The sequence below is a fragment of the Sinocyclocheilus rhinocerous genome, unplaced genomic scaffold, assembly GCF_001515625.1.
Source record: "Sinocyclocheilus rhinocerous isolate Xijiao unplaced genomic scaffold, SAMN03320098_v1.1 scaffold464, whole genome shotgun sequence".
NCBI classification, from domain to species: Eukaryota; Metazoa; Chordata; class Actinopteri; order Cypriniformes; family Cyprinidae; genus Sinocyclocheilus; species Sinocyclocheilus rhinocerous.
In genome coordinates this window covers 51941-73004 of record NW_015627918.1, presented here as the reverse complement: position 1 = coordinate 73004, position 21064 = coordinate 51941, and the positions used below count along the sequence as shown (strand labels likewise).

General features: G+C 35.5%; 1 pseudogene; it reads left to right on the top strand.

Moving 5' to 3' along the window:
- The first annotated feature begins 6360 nt into the window (after positions 1–6360).
- LOC107737052 (uncharacterized) overlaps positions 6361–21064 on the top strand; it is an 18873-nt pseudogene continuing 4169 nt past the window's right edge.

The following is a 21064-nucleotide window of genomic DNA, read 5'->3' as shown; positions in this document are numbered from 1 at the left end:
CTCCTCATCCTCCTCTCCCTCCTCCTCTTCCTCCTCCTCTTTGACCTATTCCTTCATTTCTCTGTGGATCCATTGTTCCAAAGCTCAGTGAACTGATTCGGGCCCTTTTATCTATTTATTGAAGGATCTGATTGATGTGTGTTCAATTTTGACTCTTAGTGTTTCCACCTGGGTAATTGTTTGCTAATTGAGCTCAAGCTGTGCTGACTTGAGTGAACAGTATTGAATGCTAGTGCTTTTTAAATGACCACATGGTGTAAGCACTGAGAAATGTAGGGATTTGTGTGTAGAGTTTTGCAGTAACAGTTCACCAAATCTGACTCATGTGTTAAAGCAGGGGAATAGTGTTTATAGTTCTGCAAAATGGGTGTGCATTTTGAAAAATGGCGTTATGGTTTTGAAATTTTAGTTCAAAAGCCTGGTTATAGTGTTTTAGCAATCGAGAAAAACTGTAAATAAACTTTAAGTGAAATGTTTTTTTTTTATTTCCTTTAACTGCCAATGCAACATTTCTCATTTTAATTTAGTTTAACTTGATGTAGTAAAATAACTAAAACGGAAATACAATTAATAAAAAGATGAATAAAAATGCAAAAACAAAAAACAAAATTACTAAAACTAAAATATAAATACTAATATAATATATATTAATATAATATAACAGAAACATGTATAAATGAAAACTAATTCAAAATATTAAATAAAGCTATATTAGTATTTCAATGGTAATAAATGTCCCCCTGTGTCTTGCCCCCAAAAATGGCTGAAATTGAGTTAAAAAAACAAATTCTCCTTAAAATTAAACTGGCTATTTTGCTACTGTACCTTTAAGACATTTTTGATTGGCTAGCTTGTTTTTTCATGTGAAATAAGCATCACAACCACGATGATTTCTGCACTGCAAAAAAATTGTTTGCTTGCTCAGTATTTTGTCTTAATTGTTTTCCAGTACAAAGATCTAAGCATTCTTAAATCAAGATGCTTTTACTTAAAGGGGTGGTTCACTGGGTTTTTTTCTAGGCTTGATTGTGTTTATGGGGTGCAGTCTAACATGTGTTAATGCTTAGTTTGAAAAAAAACGCATTATTTTTCACATAATTTACCTTTATTCCACACAGCTCTGTCCCTTCTCTGAGAAACACGCTGATCATTTCCTTACCAGTCGTTTTTGTAGGCATTAAACTGCCAGAATTTTAAAAGACGATATCTCCGTTTGCATTGAACTTTCAGCTTCATGACTTTGCAGATATTGTTTATGCCCAAACAGCAACATTACACACTAACTAACGTTAAAAAAGTGAAATCGCAATCAACCACCCCTTTAAGCAGCAAAACTACATGCGATAACAAGTGCTGTTTTCTGAAAAATGTATCAAAATTAAGTGACTTTGTTTAAAACAAGAAAAAATGTCTGCCGCTGGAGTAAGAAAAATAAATATGTTTTCCCTTTTAATTATATTTGTTTTTCTGACCAGATTTGCAGATTTTTGTATTTTTTTTTAAAGCAAAAGTCACTTTATTTTGATAATTTTTTCTAAAAATTATTTCTAAAAAAATTTTCTAAAATCTTAAGTAATTCTGCTTCTCAAGTAAATGCATCTTGATTTAAGAATGTTTAGATATCTGTACTGGGGAAAAAAAGAAGAAAATCATTCTTTGCAGTGTGAATGGCCACAAAAAAGTTTTTTTCAATGAATTAAAAAAAAAAAAATCTTGTTACAAGCCCATCACGTAATCACTGTCAAATGTGAACGAACTGAACTTCATCTTAGTAATGACTGAGCTTCTCGCTCTTCCTCTGACGGATGATACGCCTGGACTCCCCGCTTAGTTACAGCGGCACTAACTTTAGCACTGTTGCCAATTCACTTCAGTTTACATTCTTACATAATGTGAATTTGTCACGGGGCCAAGGACAGTCATGGCAGTGCTGACAAACCCACACGACCAGCCGCCGCTGACCGGCGGATCGGGTTCCTGAGATGCGCTGTGGCATTTCCTGTATTCCCTGAGGTGTCCTTGCTGTAGAGAGAGCGGACGCAGCATCAGTCATTGTTTTCTCTGTAAGGTCGTGACTGTTTAGATGTGTTGAGGCGCGTGGGACCAGTGATCAGCTCTAAATGTTCTGCTGCTGTACTGAACAGGGCTGATTTCTGCTGCTGTCAACAACACGAAAGCATCAAAATCATTCAGTAATGTTGCTTTTTTTCTTTTTTTGCAAAAGTCATTAAAGCCTTTAAAGGAAATCTTGTTGCCTGCAGTGAAGAAAGCACAGAGGAAAAGCTTGATTATCGCAGAAACTGTAAATTCACATACACTATTACTGATTTATAACTTAATTCAAAACATATAGACCTTTTTAACAACAAATAGACAAAAGGCTTTATGTTACATAACAGCCCTGAAACTTGCTACTTGCTGTAAGTAATACACTTCTGTTCAAAGGTTTGAACAAAAATGAAAATTAGCTAAAAGCATACTCACCCTCAGGCCAAGCCCTGAAACTTGCTACTTGCTGTAAGTAATACACTTCTGTTCAAAGGTTTGAACAAAAATGAAAATTAGCTAAAAACATACTCACCCTCAGGCCATCAAAAATGTAGATGAGTTTGTTTCTTCATCAGATTTGGAGAAATGTAGCATTGCATCACTTGCTCACCAATGGATGCTCTGCAGTGAATGGGTGCCGTCAGAATGAGAGTCCAAACAGCTGATAAAAACATCACAATAATCCACACCACTCCAGTCAATCAGTTAACATCCTGTGAAGCCAAAAGCTGCATGTTTGTAAGAAACAAATCCATCATTATGGCATTTTAACATTAAACCGCCAAAATACCAGTCCATAATAAATAATAATACTTCCTCCAGTGAAAAGTCATCTCGTCTGAATCAGGAGAGAAATCTGCACATATCAAACACTGTTAACAAGCAAAAACAATCCAAAAACAGCTCTGAACAAATATGTGAGTGGATTTTGATGTGAGAAGAGATGGACATTTTCAATTGGAGGACTGATATTTTAGCCAGAAGTAATGGCTTAAAGTTAAAATCATCTTAATGATGGATTTGTTTCAAACATGCAGATTTTCATTTCTCCAGATGTTAACTGATGGAGTGGAGTGGTGTGAATTACTTGTGGGTTATTGTGATGTTTTTATCAGCTGTTTGGACTCTACATGTTGGAGGCCTGATTGTGAGTACATTTTCAGCAAATGTTCATTTTTGGGTGAACTACTCCTTAAACACACTGTCTGATGTCCAGACCCTATAGCTTCCTGCTTGTGATCCGTGTTTAAACTCTCTGTATCAGTTAAACACACACACACACATCTCTCATGGAGGGCCGGGTCAGTTTAATGGCTGCTATCTTTAACTGCTGTTTATCTAATGGATCTCTGGAGAACAGCAATTTCTCACTCAGCATGTACAGAAACTACGAGCTGAATGCTTCAATGTTTCCCTCTCTCCCTCTACCCGACTGACATTTGCATTTCAATGTGCATGTGGTTTATAAAGCAGATTTTTGTTTTTTAAATGACAAATTGTCTTTTTTTTTATTGATTGTCGCTGTACATGCATTTAAGTAAGCAAACTATAGTTACGTAACGCTGTGTTTCCGGTTCTCTCCGGGGAATGTGTCTCCACGTTCATCTCATGAGATTTCGTCTATGTTCAGGTCTGTGACTGTGGTCAGCTGTTATCTGAGGGATCGCTGTGAAGGACATTTGTTGGTTTGCACTTGTAAAATGTTCAGCTGCTTCCTGGAGAGTTTATGAGGTTCTAAGTCTCGTGTTGAGTCACAGTTTTGGACATAAGCACAAGCATTTATTTGATAAAAAATATAGTAAAAACAGTAATATTGTGAAATATTTTTACAATTTAAAATAAGTGTTTTCTATGTGAATATATGTTAAAATGTAATTTATTCCTTTGATCAAAGCTGAACAGTAATTGAGTGAGATATTTTTACAATTTAAAATAAGTGTTTTCTATGTGAATATGTGTTAAAATTAAAATGTAATCTTTGATCAAAGCTGAAGCTGAATTTTCATTACTCCAGTCTTCAGTGTCACATGATCCTTCAGAATGTGTGTGTGTGTGTGTGTGTGTAAAACACTGTAAAACATGATTTTTTCTAAGTTGTAAATAAATATTTTTGGAGTACAAGTTTTACAAGAAAAAAACTATTTTACTCTTTCTACTTCAAAATTTCATGTTTAATTCCACAGTTCTTGCCATTTCTTTGTAATTAAGTTTTTTTTTCAGTAAATATAGTAATTCAGTAAATACAAAATATTCATATTTTATATGCACTAAATATTCCTATTTTTTGCATATAAATACGATCACATTGTGAAATACAATCACATTATGAAAACTATTTCATTTCAACTATTTCATGTTGACTTTAAATAAAGCTCAGAAGATGAGAGAAGAAATGTGGCAAGAATATACTACCATATTTTTTTTTAGACATTTACTATGGTAGTACCATTGTATTCTTTAAAGTACCATGGTATTAGAATCTGGTACATTCACTATTTCATAACAGCGTCACGTTAATTTTATAAGCACAAGGAAATCACTAATAACAGAGAGTCTCTCTCTTTCTCTGGACTGTGGACAGCCCACTTTCACAGACACACACACACACACACACACAGGAGTCCTTCAGTGTTCGGTTTGGATTCAGACAGAATGGATGGATTTATTTCACTACATAAATCACTCTCAGAAGGGTCTTCAGAGATGACATGGAGGTTTAACTGGAGAATCGCTGTCTTCTGGTCAGAATGGTACGGTAACTCTTGCTGTTCTGTCTTCAACCCTTCTGCACCTGTGCTTTAATATCATGAACTATGTTATTATAATGCAAAGAGATCTTATATATAGTGCTGTTGTTTTGCAAAACAATTTTACACCATTTGTATTTTATAGAATCACTTCATGGCATATATGAAACTTTTTGAAAGAAACGTGACAAGAGAAAAGAAAAATGGACAGTGAATCATAACGCATGACATTCCCCTGAGGAAAGTCAAGCGTCCCGTTCCTCATGCATCAGATGCATGAATGTTCTTTGTTGCCTGACTGTCATTGTATAAAGTAACATGCAAACATTTGCTCCGACACGTGATAAAGGAACAAGTTACTGTTACAAAGTTACTGTTTATTTGCTCTCTAAAAAGTTTTTTAAATCAAGAACAAGTCACAGAAATGTGCTTGCAAACAGAATTCTTGACTGATCTGTGTGTCTTAGCACACTTTAGATCACAAAAGAAATTACATTTACTTCAAAGGAAAGAAGAGACAAAGTTACAATGTGAAGGATGCTTTTACAAAAATTTAATTGAAAAAAATGAATCAATTAAATTTTATTGAAGTTAAAATTTCATTCATTAAAATTTTATGTAATATATACTTTTAAAATGATGTATTGAGAGATATTTTCAAAAGATAAAATTACTTGCAATTTGGACTCTTAGACAATTTTACAAAAAGTTATTTGAAAAACGATTAATAAATGTAGTGCAATTAAAATTGTATTAATTAAAATAATAATAAATATATTAAAAAATAAAAAATACAATTATTTTATGTAATATTATATGATTAAAAATTACATATTGAGAGATATTTTCAATAAAAATAAACTTAGCAGTTGATTTTATTTTATTTTTATTGTTCCTATTTTCTATATTTTATATTATTAACTTTAATAAAATAATAAATCTGAAAACTAATAACTAAATGGGAAATTTATTTATTATCAACACAAACTACACTGAAAAATTTGGTGCAGGATTTTCTTTGATTTTCACAGAAATTGCTAGTAAATTTCACAAATGACAAAGAATCGGCAAGTAACACATTGAAATAAACATGACATTTTTAAGTCGAAAGACTTGAAATGGTATTTTCTTGTAAAACTTGCTCCAATAACATTTGTTTTACTAACAACTACAAAAAAATTTATGCTGCGTTCCAGACAGGTTTTTGAGCCCATATTTGTAAAATGTACTCCAATAATCTTCTTATTTACAACTTCAAAAGTTCATTTATTGTAGTGTATAGATATTACTGTTTTACATGTGCAAACCCTGAAAGCCAATACAAAGATAAATATAAATGCAAATCTATCTGTTCTTGCTTCAGTCTGTAACTAATGTGTTTCAAATGTGTTTTAAAACTAATTTAATTCTGCTGTGTTTTAAAAACTATTGTGACAGGATTTGTGTATGGACTACAGACTGTTGTTTATATTGAGCTTATCTGTGTATGGGAGAGAAACTGGACACTAGGAACTAGGGTTCAAGAATACCCTAATACAAACACACCCAACATGTGATTTGATGGATGGCCGCTGAGGTCAGAGGAGATGCGGAGGTCACTGTGAGTACATTTCAGCAAGCCTCAAACGTGGCGTCGGTTTCGCGCTCGACATAAATGCGTATCGGTCAGAAATACACCAGGCAGGACAGGATCCAGTATCACAGACGTGTCCACTCTCACATCAGACACTTCACAAGATACACTTCAAGACACTATAGCTGGATGGTTATGTCAGCTCTTATTAAAGATACACTACGGAAAGATTTGGTCATTTTTGTTAGGAATGATCAAAATGCCTAAAAATAAACTGGTCTTACCAAGAGTGACTCAAAAGCAGACGAAAAATAAGAGTGATTGGTGACGTCAGCACAAATGGAGAGTCATTTCAAGGTGGAAAGAAATGTTTTTAAAGTACATTATTTTAAGGAATTTTCGGGAACACTTTACAATAAGGTTTTATTTGTTAACATTAATTAACTACATTAGTTAACATGAACTAACAATGAAAAATACCTTTAAAACATTTGTTAATCTTAGTTAGTTAAATTCAGCATTTACAAAAAACATTAAAATCAGAAATTGTATCTGTTAATATTATTTAATGGGCCTGAGTGAACTTGAGCTAACAATGAACAGTGGTATTTTTTATTAACTAACATTAAAAAAGATGAATAAATACTGTAAAAATTGTATTGCTCAATGTAAATTGAGGTTAGTTCATGGATTAACTATTAGGACCTTATTGTAAAGTGTTGCTGAATTTTCTTCTTTAACACAAAACACTACAGTTGAATAGGGTACATTGTTTTCAAACTTTCCCAGATAATTAATCACTTTAAGACAGTTGTTTAAGTCTTCTAAAATATTATGTTTAAATATGCAAATGAGGCATTATCTTAATGAAAAAGCACTAATTTGCATCCATTTCCAGAACATAAATCTGAACACTGGATTAATCTTGGTTAATTTTGTTGACATATTAGAGTTAAAGGTTTTTATAGAGGGGGTTCTGAATATCTCTTTTTGTCACTCCATAAATCGGAAAAATACTGTCAATAGTAAGGAAAAAAAAATATATATTTTCACCACATTTTAGGAATAAAATGTGACCCTGGAGCACAAAAGCAGTCTTAAGTCGCTGGGGTATATTTGTAGCAATAGCCAAAAATACATTGATTTAAAAAATTTACAAATGTAATAAAAATATAGGTATCGGCATCGGTATCGGCAAGTACCAAAAATAAAAGTATCGGTATCGGGCGAGTACTGGAAAAAGTGGTATCGGTGCATCCCTAGTGCAAATGATATATGAACAAACCCCTCAGTAAAAACCTTCAGAATGTAGAGAGGAATAAAACTGCTAAGTTTGGTGTTTGTAAGTGCTGCTGAAGTGGAGAAGAAACTCTTTAAAGATATGAATTGCAATTAAAATCTACAGACGCAAATAGATAAAGTGTAATAAAATAAACATTTAAATTGGATGTTTTCTTTCCACTAGTCTGAAGGGCCAGATTTGGGCCTGAGGGTCAGAGAAACTGAATCTGAAAACTCCCCCCGGACCGTCTCACACTCACACCTGTCTGTTATGCTCATGACCAAAAACACAATTCACATACATGAACCACAAGAGAATTGTGCCATTTTCATCACATCTTAAATTATGTATTTGTTTAATAACATTCTGTGATGGGAAAGATCTTTTTAGACATTTTAAATAAAATGTATTCTACAAAAAAATAATAATAATATAATTAACCAAAATTGCAGCTCATTTTTTGATGGAAAATAAATTTTTAGACATTTTAAATAATAAAATAAAATGGCAAACTCTGATTAAATAGCCAGCATTTTATGTATTCTACATAAAATAAAATATTTTAAATAATTTTTGCATAATTTACAACAAAACAAATATTTTTAGACGTTTTAAATAATAAAATAAAGTGTGAACTATTGCTAGGGCTGATTTCATTTAATGCATTATCATTCATTTCATTTAATGCATTATAAATCTAATTTAATATTTTGACATTTTTTGCATAATTTTCCAAATTTTCAGGTCATGTGATGGAAAAGATCTTTTTTTAGACATTCTAAATAATAAAATAAAATAACATTTTACTGCATAATTTACCACATTTACAGCTTAATTAGAAAAGATAATTAATGAATACAAATATAATCTTCAAAAGTTATATTTACCTTTAATTTCAATACTCAACTGAGTTCTAAATGGCGTGTAACCCTGTCCTCCACATGAACTGATTCTCTGTGTTCCGTACAGGCTCCGTACTCTCAGAGGGTGTTCAGGTTTTCCGGGTGGCCTTTGTGTTTACACGACCGCATCGTGATCCAGCTTGCGCCCATTAACCCTTTACTGCTCAGACCGGGAGACTTTTACCTGCAGGTTTTGCCGTTTGGGAACCAGGCGGCCCGCATCGTGGTCCAGAGCCTTTTGGAAGTGGAGGAAAAACGTGAGCTGGAGGAAACCCCGATACCTGAGACCTTTTACCCCAGCATCTTCACTGAAGCCTGGCTTCGGAAGCTCAATGAGGGGAGACATGGAACGCCTCTGGCTCGCTGCATCCTCAAAACCCAGCAGGGCATAGTCAAGGTTCCTTGGGAAGAGGTGGCCAATCCTGAATTTGAAGACGATCGGAGGATGGCCTCCTCGTCTCAGTCAAACCAACAGGAGTCTTTGAGTTTGTGCCATCCACATACACCTACCCTTTCTAATTTCTCCGTCGGGACGAGGATTTGTCAGTGCAGTGTCCTTGCGTTTTGAAGACAACAGCAGTAGTTACGCTGAAATGGATCCAGCTCAGTCTGGGATGCGACTGGTGGGACGGGTGTCTCCAAACACATGGGACAGCAGAAGTAAGAGCAGTTTGGTTAGCAATTGCAATGATCTAATGGGCCTTACCAGAGAAACCCAAGGATACTCACAGACTTGGGCTCAACCTCATACTCCTCTGCTGAGGTCCAATGGTGCTACTCGGGACCGTACGACTTGCGTTCGCACCGTGAGGTTTGCAGAGGAACCCTGTACGCCGTGCATGCAGAGTAAACACAGAGAAGGGACCAATAATTTCTCCGTCGGGACGAGGATTTGTCAGTGCAGTGTCCTTGCGTTTTGAAGACAACAGCAGTAGTTACGCTGAAATGGATCCAGCTCAGTCTGGGATGCGACTGGTGGGACGGGTGTCTCCAAACACATGGGACAGCAGAAGTAAGAGCAGTTTGGTTAGCAATTGCAATGATCTAATGGGCCTTACCAGAGAAACCCAAGGATACTCACAGACTTGGGCTCAACCTCATACTCCTCTGCTGAGGTCCAGTGGTGCTACTCGGGACCGTACGACTTGCGTTCGGCACCGTGAGGTTTGCAGAGGAACCCTGTACGCCGTGCATGCAGAGGAAACACAGAGAAGGGACCAAAGCGCAAAAATGTCGGTTCATGGAAGCACAGGAGAAACCTATTAAACCCAAAGAACGATCTGAGCATCCAAATGAACCGAGAAACCTTCACAGACCTGCTCAGGAAAATCCAGCTTGTTGCAGCTCCTCAGAAACAGGTCCGTTAGGTAATTACTCCAGCGAAGGGCATAAGGATCAAACACAGAACATTTCTCAGGACAACATAGACTGTTTTACTCCAGCTGTGGTTGGGACGTCTGAGAAGTGCCACATTATTATCCAAGGAGAGACAAACGAGGTGGACAGGAGCAGCTACTTTGAAATGATTCCCAGGCTGCATGTGGTTTCAGGGAAGAAGACCACCGCTTTTGGACTTGTGTCTCCAAAGATACATAGGAGACGACTAGCAGCTCAAGGTTTGGATTATTTCGGATCAATCTACTGTATCTATCCATCAATCTATCTATCCATCCACCCACCCACCCATCCTATATCTATCTATCTATCTTTCCATTCATTTATCCATCCATCTATCCATCCTATATCTATCTTTCCAACCACCCATCTATCTTTACATCATCAACCTTTCCTATATGTCTATCTATCTTTCGATCCATTCATCAATCCATCGGTCCATCGGTCCATCTATCCATCCATCCATCCATCCATCCATCCATCCATCCATCCATCCATCCTTTATCTAGTTATCTTTCCATTCATCCATCCATACATCCATCCACTCATCCTATATGTCTAGCTATCTTTCCATCCATCCCCTTTTCAAGACACTATCCCAAGAAAAAAGGAGGAAAACATCAATGTTAGAGCAAATATGTTCAATGTTTTATTTAAAGACAAATCCTTATGATCTTATGAATCATATTAGAAGCTGTATAATGTTTTTTTATTTTGAATTATGTATTTAAAATTAATTAATAAATACATTTAAATGTATATTCTTGAAATTATATATTTAAAATTAATAATAAGTGTAAATTTGCATTTTGGTAAATGAATAAAATAAATTCACTATATAATATTTTGTGTTGGGGCCAGTGAGAATGTTAACTATTGGCCTAACCAAGCAAGCAGAAATAAATCCTTACTGTTTTTGGAACGAGCCCATGTTGTGTTTTCTATTGAAATTCAATGTTTTATATGCTCTGCAAAGCAAATGAAAACAGATGTTCCCAGACTGCAGTAATGAAAGCATTTGCCACTTACAGGACAGCACTGTGTCACGGTCTAATGTCCGTCTAACCTCGTCTGCCTCCTCCAGGTGGTCAGGACCGTTCAGGTCGAGCAGTTCTGGAGATTTATGGAGATCATCAGGTCTGGGTTTCTGCAGCCATTTCAAGCCAGGAGATCTGCAAACTGCTGCTGTACTTTCACACCATCACCAGGTACAATACAAACCATCTGCCCTACAAACACACCATAGAGATGTTCACTGCTGAAAGACAGACTGATGTATGTTATTTTTAGAAAAGAAAAAGATCTAGGAATGACGGTGGTGTTTGATGCACGGAAGAAGCCGCCACATCCAGAGTTCGCCAAAGCTCTCCTTATGCTCCAGGTGTGTGTTTGGGTTAAAACTGTAGCTTGAAAACCTCTTTAGGCACTAAATCGTGAGTGTTTGTCCACAGGGACACACTCCTCATGCTGTGCATTGGGTTCTGCTGCTGGTTAATAAGGACAACAGCCACAGTCTTGAGAAAAGGCCCGGCGTTACGGTCAGAACTGTTTTTTTTCTATAATTGCACACATACACCTGGCTTCAGTGGGTTTTTTTATTGTCGTGCATGTAAGCGTATTTCTAACAGACTTTGATCTTCTCAACCCACTGCAGATGGAAACTGTGACGTCACTTAAGGCTCTGAATAAAATAGTGGACGTCAGTCAGCTGACTGCGGCTCTACACGGATCCTTCCAGTACAATCACTGTGACTGGCTACAGATCCATCAGGTACATTCATTATTATTGTTGTATTTTATTATTTGATAAATACTTTATATCATATTTTAAATTATATGAAATTATATATTTTTTAACTGATACAGTAATATTTATTATATTATATTTTTAAATTTTTCATAATACATTTTTATATTATTATTATATTTGTAATTATTTTATAAATACAATTTTATATTCTCAATTATAATATATTTCATACAGTATTATAATGTATACTATATAGCATCATATTTAAAAATAATATTGTAATATTTAATAATAATGTTATTATATTATACATTTACAACAATTATTATTATTATTACTACATTTACATTTTATTTTATAAATGTTACTTTATATTATCATATTCTCAATTACATTATATTTCATATACAAGATTATAATTGATCATATTATTTTACATTATATTTAAAAACATACTATAATATTTATTAAAAATATTTATTAAAACAATATTGTTATATTAGTTTTAATATTATATAAATATTAATACATTATTATTATTATATTTTAATTATCACTTTTATAAATATTACTTTATCAATTATGCTATTATACTTAATAACATATTACATTAAATTACATTATATTTCAAAAATAATGTAATTTGCATGGTATATTATTATTATTATTATATACTTCTACTTACAAGGATACATTATAATGGTTATTATTATTATTATTAATTTTTTTAATAAATTCATATTTTTACTTTATAGTTCCTCTAACCTTGCATATCTGTATAAAGATGCAATATTTTTATGTTACAGAAACTCTATCCATTAGTGTCAGATCTTCAGGAGTCGTCCGCTCTGCTATCAGGAGCCATAAAGAAACTGGAAGGTGTCGACACGATGCAGGTAGTTACACATTTTTCTCTGCTCTTATTCTGTCTTCAACCAACTTCCTATCTCCAATTAAAACTATTCATAAATAAAAAATGCCGTTCGTACTTAAAGATGATGCACAGACCTCTGTTGTGTGTGAATCAGGAAGTGCAGCAGTGCATTGAGGAGCAGGGAGCTTTAATGAAGGATGTGCTGGAAGACACCCGATTGGTCGGTTTGCAAAGGGGAGGCGGAGCCATGCTGGCGAGGCTGAGGTGGGAAACTGAAGTGAGGTCACCAGACTGTGAACGGAGCCGGTAAATGCACACATTTAAACCCACTTCAGCTTCAAACACATTCTACTGAAGGTACCTGCTGGAGATAATCATCTGTGTTTTCCCGCAGTGAGGTGATCGACACAGTCACACATCTCTACAACACCATGGAGGAGCAGGTGCACGTTCTGGCCAGGAAGTCCAATATGTCCCTGCAGCACCTGGACTTCCTGTTACAGCTCAGAGAGATGGAGTCCAGGTTTGCAAAGGTATAATCAGACCTGTAAACGAAAGACAAACAAAAAAGTTTAGAATTGGTTTTGCTTAAAATAGGTTTTACTTGTACTTTAAAGACGAAACGTCTGGGGCTTGTAAAAAAACAAATTAGTTTTTGAAAGAAGTCTCTTCTGCTCACCAACGCTGCATTTATTTGACCAAAAATACAGCAAAAATAGGAATATTGTGAAATATTATTACAAATTAAAATAGCTGTTTTCTATGTGAATATATTGTAAAATGTAATTTATTCCTGTGATCAAAGCTGTATTTTCAGCATCATTACTCCAGTCTTCAGAGTCACATGATCTTCAGAAATCATTCTAATATGCTGCTTTGCTGCTCAAGAAACATTTTTGCTTCATATTTTTGTGGAAACCATGATACATGTTTTTTTTTATTTTTTTTTTAGGATTCTTTGAAAAATAGAAAGTTCAAAAGAATAGCGCTTATTTATTAAAGAAAACTTTTGTAACATAAATATCTTTCCTGTCACTTTTGATCAATTTATTATAGTATTACAGTATAACATTATTATATAAATATTTATACATTATTATTATTTTAATACATACTGTATAAAATATTTATAAATAATTAACATTATATTCTATTATATTTAATGATATAATATTATAATTTATATTATATTAAATTTTATTATATTTAAAAAATAATAATGTAATATTTATTATATAATATTATATATTTATTATTATATAAACATTAAAACATTACTATTGTTGTTTATTGTTCTTTCCAACATTAAAAATGTCCTTACCGTCACTTTTGATCAATTTAATGAGTCCTTGCTGAATAAAAGCATTAATTTCTAACAAAAAATAAATAAATAAAACAGCAGTGCACATTGGTCTTTTGCATTCAGAAAGCGTTTCTGTCTGTAGATTAAGGACTGGTTCGACACAGAAGGAGAAACGCAGCTCCTGCAGGCTGAATCTGTGGACGACTGCAGTGAACGAATCCAGCAGACGCTGCAGAGTTTCAAAGCTTTTCTCTCCGAAGCAAACGTAAGTGAAAGTGTAGAAACTTTATGGTGCGCCGCTACAGAAGTGACTTCAAAAATGTAAAGATTAAACCTCAACTTTGCCATCAAAATCAGTAAGAGGTTAAAATCTGTAGTGTTTAATCTTGAAACGTGTTTCTGGTTAAACATCAGGAGCGAAAGCATCAGGCGACGATGCTGGTGTCTGACGCGGAGAGCGTTCAGGGGCCAAACTATCCCGAGACGGAGGTGTTTCACAGGATGGTGTCCGTGTTTAAATCCAGTCTGGCTGACTCTGTGTCACGGGCCGAGCGCTGCTGTGAAGAGCTGGGGATGATGGTGTACATCTGCCACTTCTGTGAGAGGGTATGGAAGCCTCTTTCATGATAATAATTAGCAGAAAATTGGGAACCAGTGGCTCAAAAATGATTCTCTTCCAGGTTTTAAGACTACAGACTGAACAACTCTGTAGTCCTCCTAATTTAGTGAAAATCGTGAGATCATGCTGCCACCTAGTGGAGTGTTATACGCTATAACTAGTCAAAAAGTAATTTGCCTTCCTTCAATAATTACATTTGGCCATTTAAACTAGGAAATAATCTGTTTTGGTTAGGACCCTTTCTTAACTAGAAAGCACATGACTCCTCAGGTTTCTGAGCCATTTTGAATTCAACTTCCAAAAGACGGAAGAAAAAAAAAAAAGATTTTGTTGAAATTAAATTCCAAAATTATTAAGTTACAAAATTAAAGGTGCTCTGAAGTTTCGCCATTTTGAAGCCAAAACTTATGTGATTCTTGCAGATCCAAGACGTTTTGTGTTGGGCTGTTGGGGGAATCAGACCAAAATTTTACAAAATAGAAATTTGTCAATTTATATTTTTGGCCAAACTCAACAACAGAGAACAGCCTCCTTTCTTAAAAAGGCATTATTGGCTCCTTGAAGAACTTTTAACATACATGGAACCTTTCCACAGAACAAAAGGTACTTTATAGTGGAAAAGGGTTCTTTAGATGATTAAAATGCTGATAAAAGCTGATAAAAACATCAGTAATGCACAATTCTATCTTGACTCCAGTCCATCAATGAACTTCTTGTGAAGTGAAAAGCAAATCAATAAGAGGTTAAAATCTGTAGTGTTTAATCTTGAAACGTGTTTCTGGTTAAACATCAGGAGCGAAAGCATCAGGCGACGATGCTGGTGTCTGACGCGGAGAGCGTTCAGGGGCCAAACTATCCCGAGACGGAGGTGTTTCACAGGATGGTGTCCGTGTTTAAATCCAGTCTGGCTGACTCTGTGTCACGGGCCGAGCGCTGCTGTGAAGAGCTGGGGATGATGGTGTACATCTGCCACTTCTGTGAGAGGGTATGGAAGCCTCTTTCATGATAATAATTAGCAGAAAATTGGGAACCAGTGGCTCAAAAATGATTCTCTTCCAGGTTTTAAGACTACAGACTGAACAACTCTGTAGTCCTCCTAATTTAGTGAAAATCGTGAGATCATGCTGCCACCTAGTGGAGTGTTATACGCTATAACTAGTCAAAAAGTAATTTGCCTTCCTTCAATAATTACATTTGGCCATTTAAACTAGGAAATAATCTGTTTTGGTTAGGACCCTTTCTTAACTAGAAAGCACATGACTCCTCAGGTTTCTGAGCCATTTTGAATTCAACTTCCAAAAGACGGAAGAAAAAAAAAAAAGATTTTGTTGAAATTAAATTCCAAAATTATTAAGTTACAAAATTAAAGGTGCTCTGAAGTTTCGCCATTTTGAAGCCAAAACTTATGTGATTCTTGCAGATCCAAGACGTTTTGTGTTGGGCTGTTGGGGGAATCAGACCAAAATTTTACAAAATAGAAATTTGTCAATTTATATTTTTGGCCAAACTCAACAACAGAGAACAGCCTCCTTTCTTAAAAAGGCATTATTGGCTCCTTGAAGAACTTTTAACATACATGGAACCTTTCCACTGAACAAAAGGTACTTTATAGTGGAAAAGGGTTCTTTAGATGATTAAAATGCTGATAAAAACATCAGTAATGCACAATTCTATCTTGACTCCAGTCCATCAATGAACTTCTTGTGAAGTGAAAAGCTGCGCGTTTGTAAGAAACAAATCCATCACTAAGGTGTTTTAACTTCAAACCGTTGCTTCTGGCTAAAATACGAGTCCATAATCCAAAATAACGCTTCCTCCGTTGCAAAGTCCATCCTCTGTTGAACTCTCACATCAAAATCTACCCACATATTTGTTTAGAGCTGTTTTGGCTTGTAAACGGTGCTTGATCTGTGCAGATTTCTCTCCTGATTCAGATGAGAGGACTTTTTCACTGGAGGAAGAGTTATTATGGATTATCAATTATGTAGAATTTAGTATGGATGCTAAGGACATGTCCCTACCAATATTCAGTGACTACTGAATTGTCCCTATCAATAATTTTGATCAAACAATTAAATATATGTGTATGTAACCACTGTTGTTGTCATTTCGGCCGCATCTGAAATAGGTCACACCATTGATATTACCTGAGAAGTTCAAGTAAATACGCTAGAAAACCACACGCTTTCAAGGACGTGCATTTAATACATAGCTTAAGTGTTTAAAATACGTGCACAGTTGTGCTGAATGATAATGTTTACACTCTTTCATTTATGTTGTTAAACTGAATGTACAAAGCAAACAGCTGAAATATCCAAGGCCTATTGAAAATTTTAAAAAAATAAATCAAGTTCAAAACAAAGAACAACATCAAAAATGTTTGGTCTTAAATTAGAATTACAGTAAAATAATACTTTATAATCATAAAAAGGTGAGACACTCTCTCAAGTTACCCCAGGACTTTTGGCTCAAATTACCCCACATCTGCAATTTTAACAAACTTGTATCGTCCAGCAGTTTAGAGCTAACATCATGCTAACAGTGTAGCCTCATATTATAACTTCCTAAAGCACAAACACACTTGTGATATTTTTTCAGATTTGTCTGTAATTGTTCAGACACAAGAAGCATGAGTCCAAAAAAAACTGTTTTTGAAACTTAAATGTAGTTACAAATTATCCCATGGGCCTCTCTCTATCACAGGGTGAGTAAAATGGACAACTCTTCATATATTTGTGGTCACATCACCAATTTTGTTTAAGGTTGTCTAGAAACAAGGGGTGGCTCAACTTACCCCGCTCTCCCCTGTATAATTACTCCTGCTGCTTGACCTCTACGGTGGTTGTCTACTGTTATGTCCCCACCGATGTCAAAATCAAACCTACGCCTCCCCCCTTGTGGATTATGGACTTGCATTTAGCCAGAAGCAATGGTTTAGTTGTTAAAATCATCTTAATAATGGATTTGTTTCTTACAGACATGCAGCTTTTCACTAAAATGTTCTTCACACTAAGAAAAAAATGGAGGGGAACCAAAAATGGTTCTTTTATGGCATCGCTGTGAAACAGCCTTTTGGAACCTTTATTTTTAAGAGTGTATAGGTGCAAAAAGCCCCTGATCTTACTGCTGTCACGACATTTTTTGTCAACATAATCCTTCCTATGTATGAACTAATTCATAATTGTTTTCAGGCATCAGCCGTGGCCAGCGATTGCAGGCGATTTTTGGAACAGGAGCAACACTGCTGTTCTCCAGATGAAGAGCGCTGGACACATCTTCACGCTTACCTGAAGAAATTAGACGAGTTTTTACATATGCCAGGCCAGTAGTTGGCGCTGTCACCTTGTTAGTAAACAGTACCTGTAAGAAAGTGAAGATTATATGATGTATATGATGCGTCTCCGCTGTTGGTTGTAATCAGTGCTTGAAGTGGAAAAAAAGAAGAGCCGGTACTCACCCCCCCAAGCTAAACCTCTGACCACCTTCAGCCAGAGTCTATTATAAAACACTCTTGCTTTTAAACCAAATACACGCTGAACAGAATAATTTAATGACATCTGGACGTAAGTCATTATTCTCTCCGCAATCTCTGATGAAATTGGCCGTGTTTTGTCTGCATTAGTGCTGTTTTGAACTTACTATCTGAATTAATTCGCTGGATCCTTGGACTTTCCAGGAGTTTACCGGTTTAAAATGATGTGATCGCAAAAGGCTTCTTTTCATTTTTAAGGTATTATTTTCGTTATAAAGTACTGATTCAAATTAGTAATCAATAATTAATTATGTTTTAATTAATTAATTAATTAATTAAATTATACTACTCTACGCGCCTCCCCTGACATGCTCTGGCACCCCACACATAATGGTGCGTTCAAGTCATGTCTGATAGATCGTATTTACGAGTTGAACGCACATGAACGCCACCACAAAGTTGTTATTACGAGTGGGAAACTCGAAATTTTCTTTAAGCCCCGAGTTTCCGAATGGGGGGCGTGTCAATGAGAAACATGGCAGAATCGATGGACGCAACGTCTGTAGTTGACGGTAATTTTTTGTTTAAATTGATAGTTTAGTTGTCCTATAAACTTAAATGGGTCATGTTCTTGTTACGCAGCTAGTTAATGAAATCCAAGTTTAAAAAATGCTATAATTTTTGCACCTATAGGTGAAAAATCTTTTGATTTGCCATGTTGCATGTTGCATTTAGCTAACAGCTTTTTTTAATCTCTGTATTTTAGCATTTGTTGATGCTGAAAATCAGTTATACTGGGATCCTGGTCTAAAAAAAATATTAAAAACGCAAAACACACCTGATGCGAATTCTTTGCTCTTCATTTTCTATAAGCAGAGTTAACAGACCCTGTTGTATTTTCTTGTAATTTATTAAAAGAAGGTACACCGCCATCTTGTGCCGACTAAACTGACTTGAACGCACCTGACTCGTAATTACGACTTGTCAACTCGTAAAAGTACGAACGTCCCAGGAGGACTTGAACGCAGCATAAGCTATTCCGCTTGAATTCGCTCACGTTATATAGTGTCATTTCTAATTACCCAGACACTGACGCTTTTACTCAGAGTACCAGCAACATGTCAGATGTGGCGGTATGCACAAAAAAGTGCAGGTACTCTGAAGACTAAAATATAGAAGTGTCGGTACTGGGTACCGGTGCGTACCGGCCCACTTCAAGCACTGGTTGTAATATTGGTGAAGTAAATTCACACTTTGCTGCAGAAGCATTAGCAAATTCTTGAGCAGCAACAACAGTACCATGTACTCCGCCATTGTTGTGTATGTTTGTTCACGCTTGCCTTTAAAATCGACACGTACTGCACGTTTGCATACCTAACACGTACTACGCACACGCATGACTTCAGCGTTTTCAAAGATTCCCGTATTGGGTGTTTACATGGAAACGATAACTTTGAAACCCGTTTTCAAAAATATGCGTTTTCAGTCCCCAAAACGCCGTTGTCGTGTAAACGAGCAGTCAAAACGCATAACATTTTCCTGTTTTTGGCTGAAAACGTTGTCGTGTAAACGGCCCCTAAGTTTACATCATGCAATTCTGACTTTTTTTCCCTCAGAATTGCGAGTTATAAACTTGCAATTTCAACTTTTTTCTCTAAATTCTGAGTTTATATTATGCAAGTCTGACTTTTCTTTGAATTATGAGTTTACATTATGCAATTCTGAATGGGTTAGGGTTATATGGGTTAATGATTTTACTCTCAATTCGCAATTTTTCAATTCTGTTTTTTTCTGCCATATAATTGTGCCCTTTTTTCTCACAATTGTGAGTTTATATATCACAATTTGGAATTTCTTTTAGAATTTCAAGAAAAAATTGGGTAATGGCAATGGGGTAAGAAAAATAAACGCATTTTCCCTTTAAATTAAGTTTATTTTTCTGATCCCACTTGCAGATGTTTTTTTTCTTGTTTTAAGCATTAAGTCACTTCATTTTGACAGATTTTTTAGAAAACAAGTAAATGCTTTTCAAGTAAATGTATTTTAAATTTAAGAATGTTTAGATATTTGTACTGGAAAACAAGACAAAAATACTGAGTAGGAAAGTCATGTTTTGCAATGTAAAATTTCTCATAATGTGATTTGGTCATTTTTCCGACCCCAAGTACAAGATGATCATGGGATTGTGCCCGATCTGTCAGAGAGCAGGGCGAGTCGGGCGAGAGACAGCATTCATGGCACCGTCACCTGCTTCAACTTCAGATCCAACCACAAAACCAGGAGAGAGTCCAAAACTGCACAGACTGCGAAGGAAAATCCTGCAGACGGCAGCCAAAGAGGAAAAAACATTGGCAGAAAAGCTTCCCAAGAGCAGAAACCCGTCGCAGGGTCGAGTACGGTGGGCTGTCAGTGGTTTCCTTGGCAGAACGCAGCCAGCAGAAACATCAGCAAGGGATCTGAGCTCCACATCACAGAGCCCGTCTTCTGCCAGAACCAGCGGTACGTAAACTCCCGCCACGGCAGCTTCTGCTCTCAGACGGCCGCTGAAGAGACAGAGGGCGCTAGAGACGTCCCTGTGTTCACAGACAGCTGTAGAACTGATGGAGAAAACGCTGCACCCACCCCAGAAAGCCCAAACAGAACCATGTGAGTTACACTGTGTTCTTATGCCCATTAATGACACTTAAAGACAATGTGAAATTAAAACTGATACTGTTTACTTTAATGTACTTTAAAGGGTTTCTGGTTTTATGAACGATTCATCAGTGAGCATTATTCTAAAAAAAATTATTCTTTAATCAAAATGCACTTTTTCTCTGCTTTTGAAACAACTTTTGATCCATTCAAATCCTAAATGATAAAGCCCTACATTATTTCCCATAGTAAATTCAGTTTTATCCGGAACTGTCATTTTTTATTAATTTATTCAAAATTTAAATAATTAAAAATAAATTTGAAAATTACAAAACAAAAATCTGCATTAACTTATTTAAATTTGATTTAACATTTTTATAATGTTGAATTTAAATGGACTGTGAATAACATTTCATGCTGTCTTTAAAGATACAGATAAAACACTGTGAGATGCACTTTGTTTT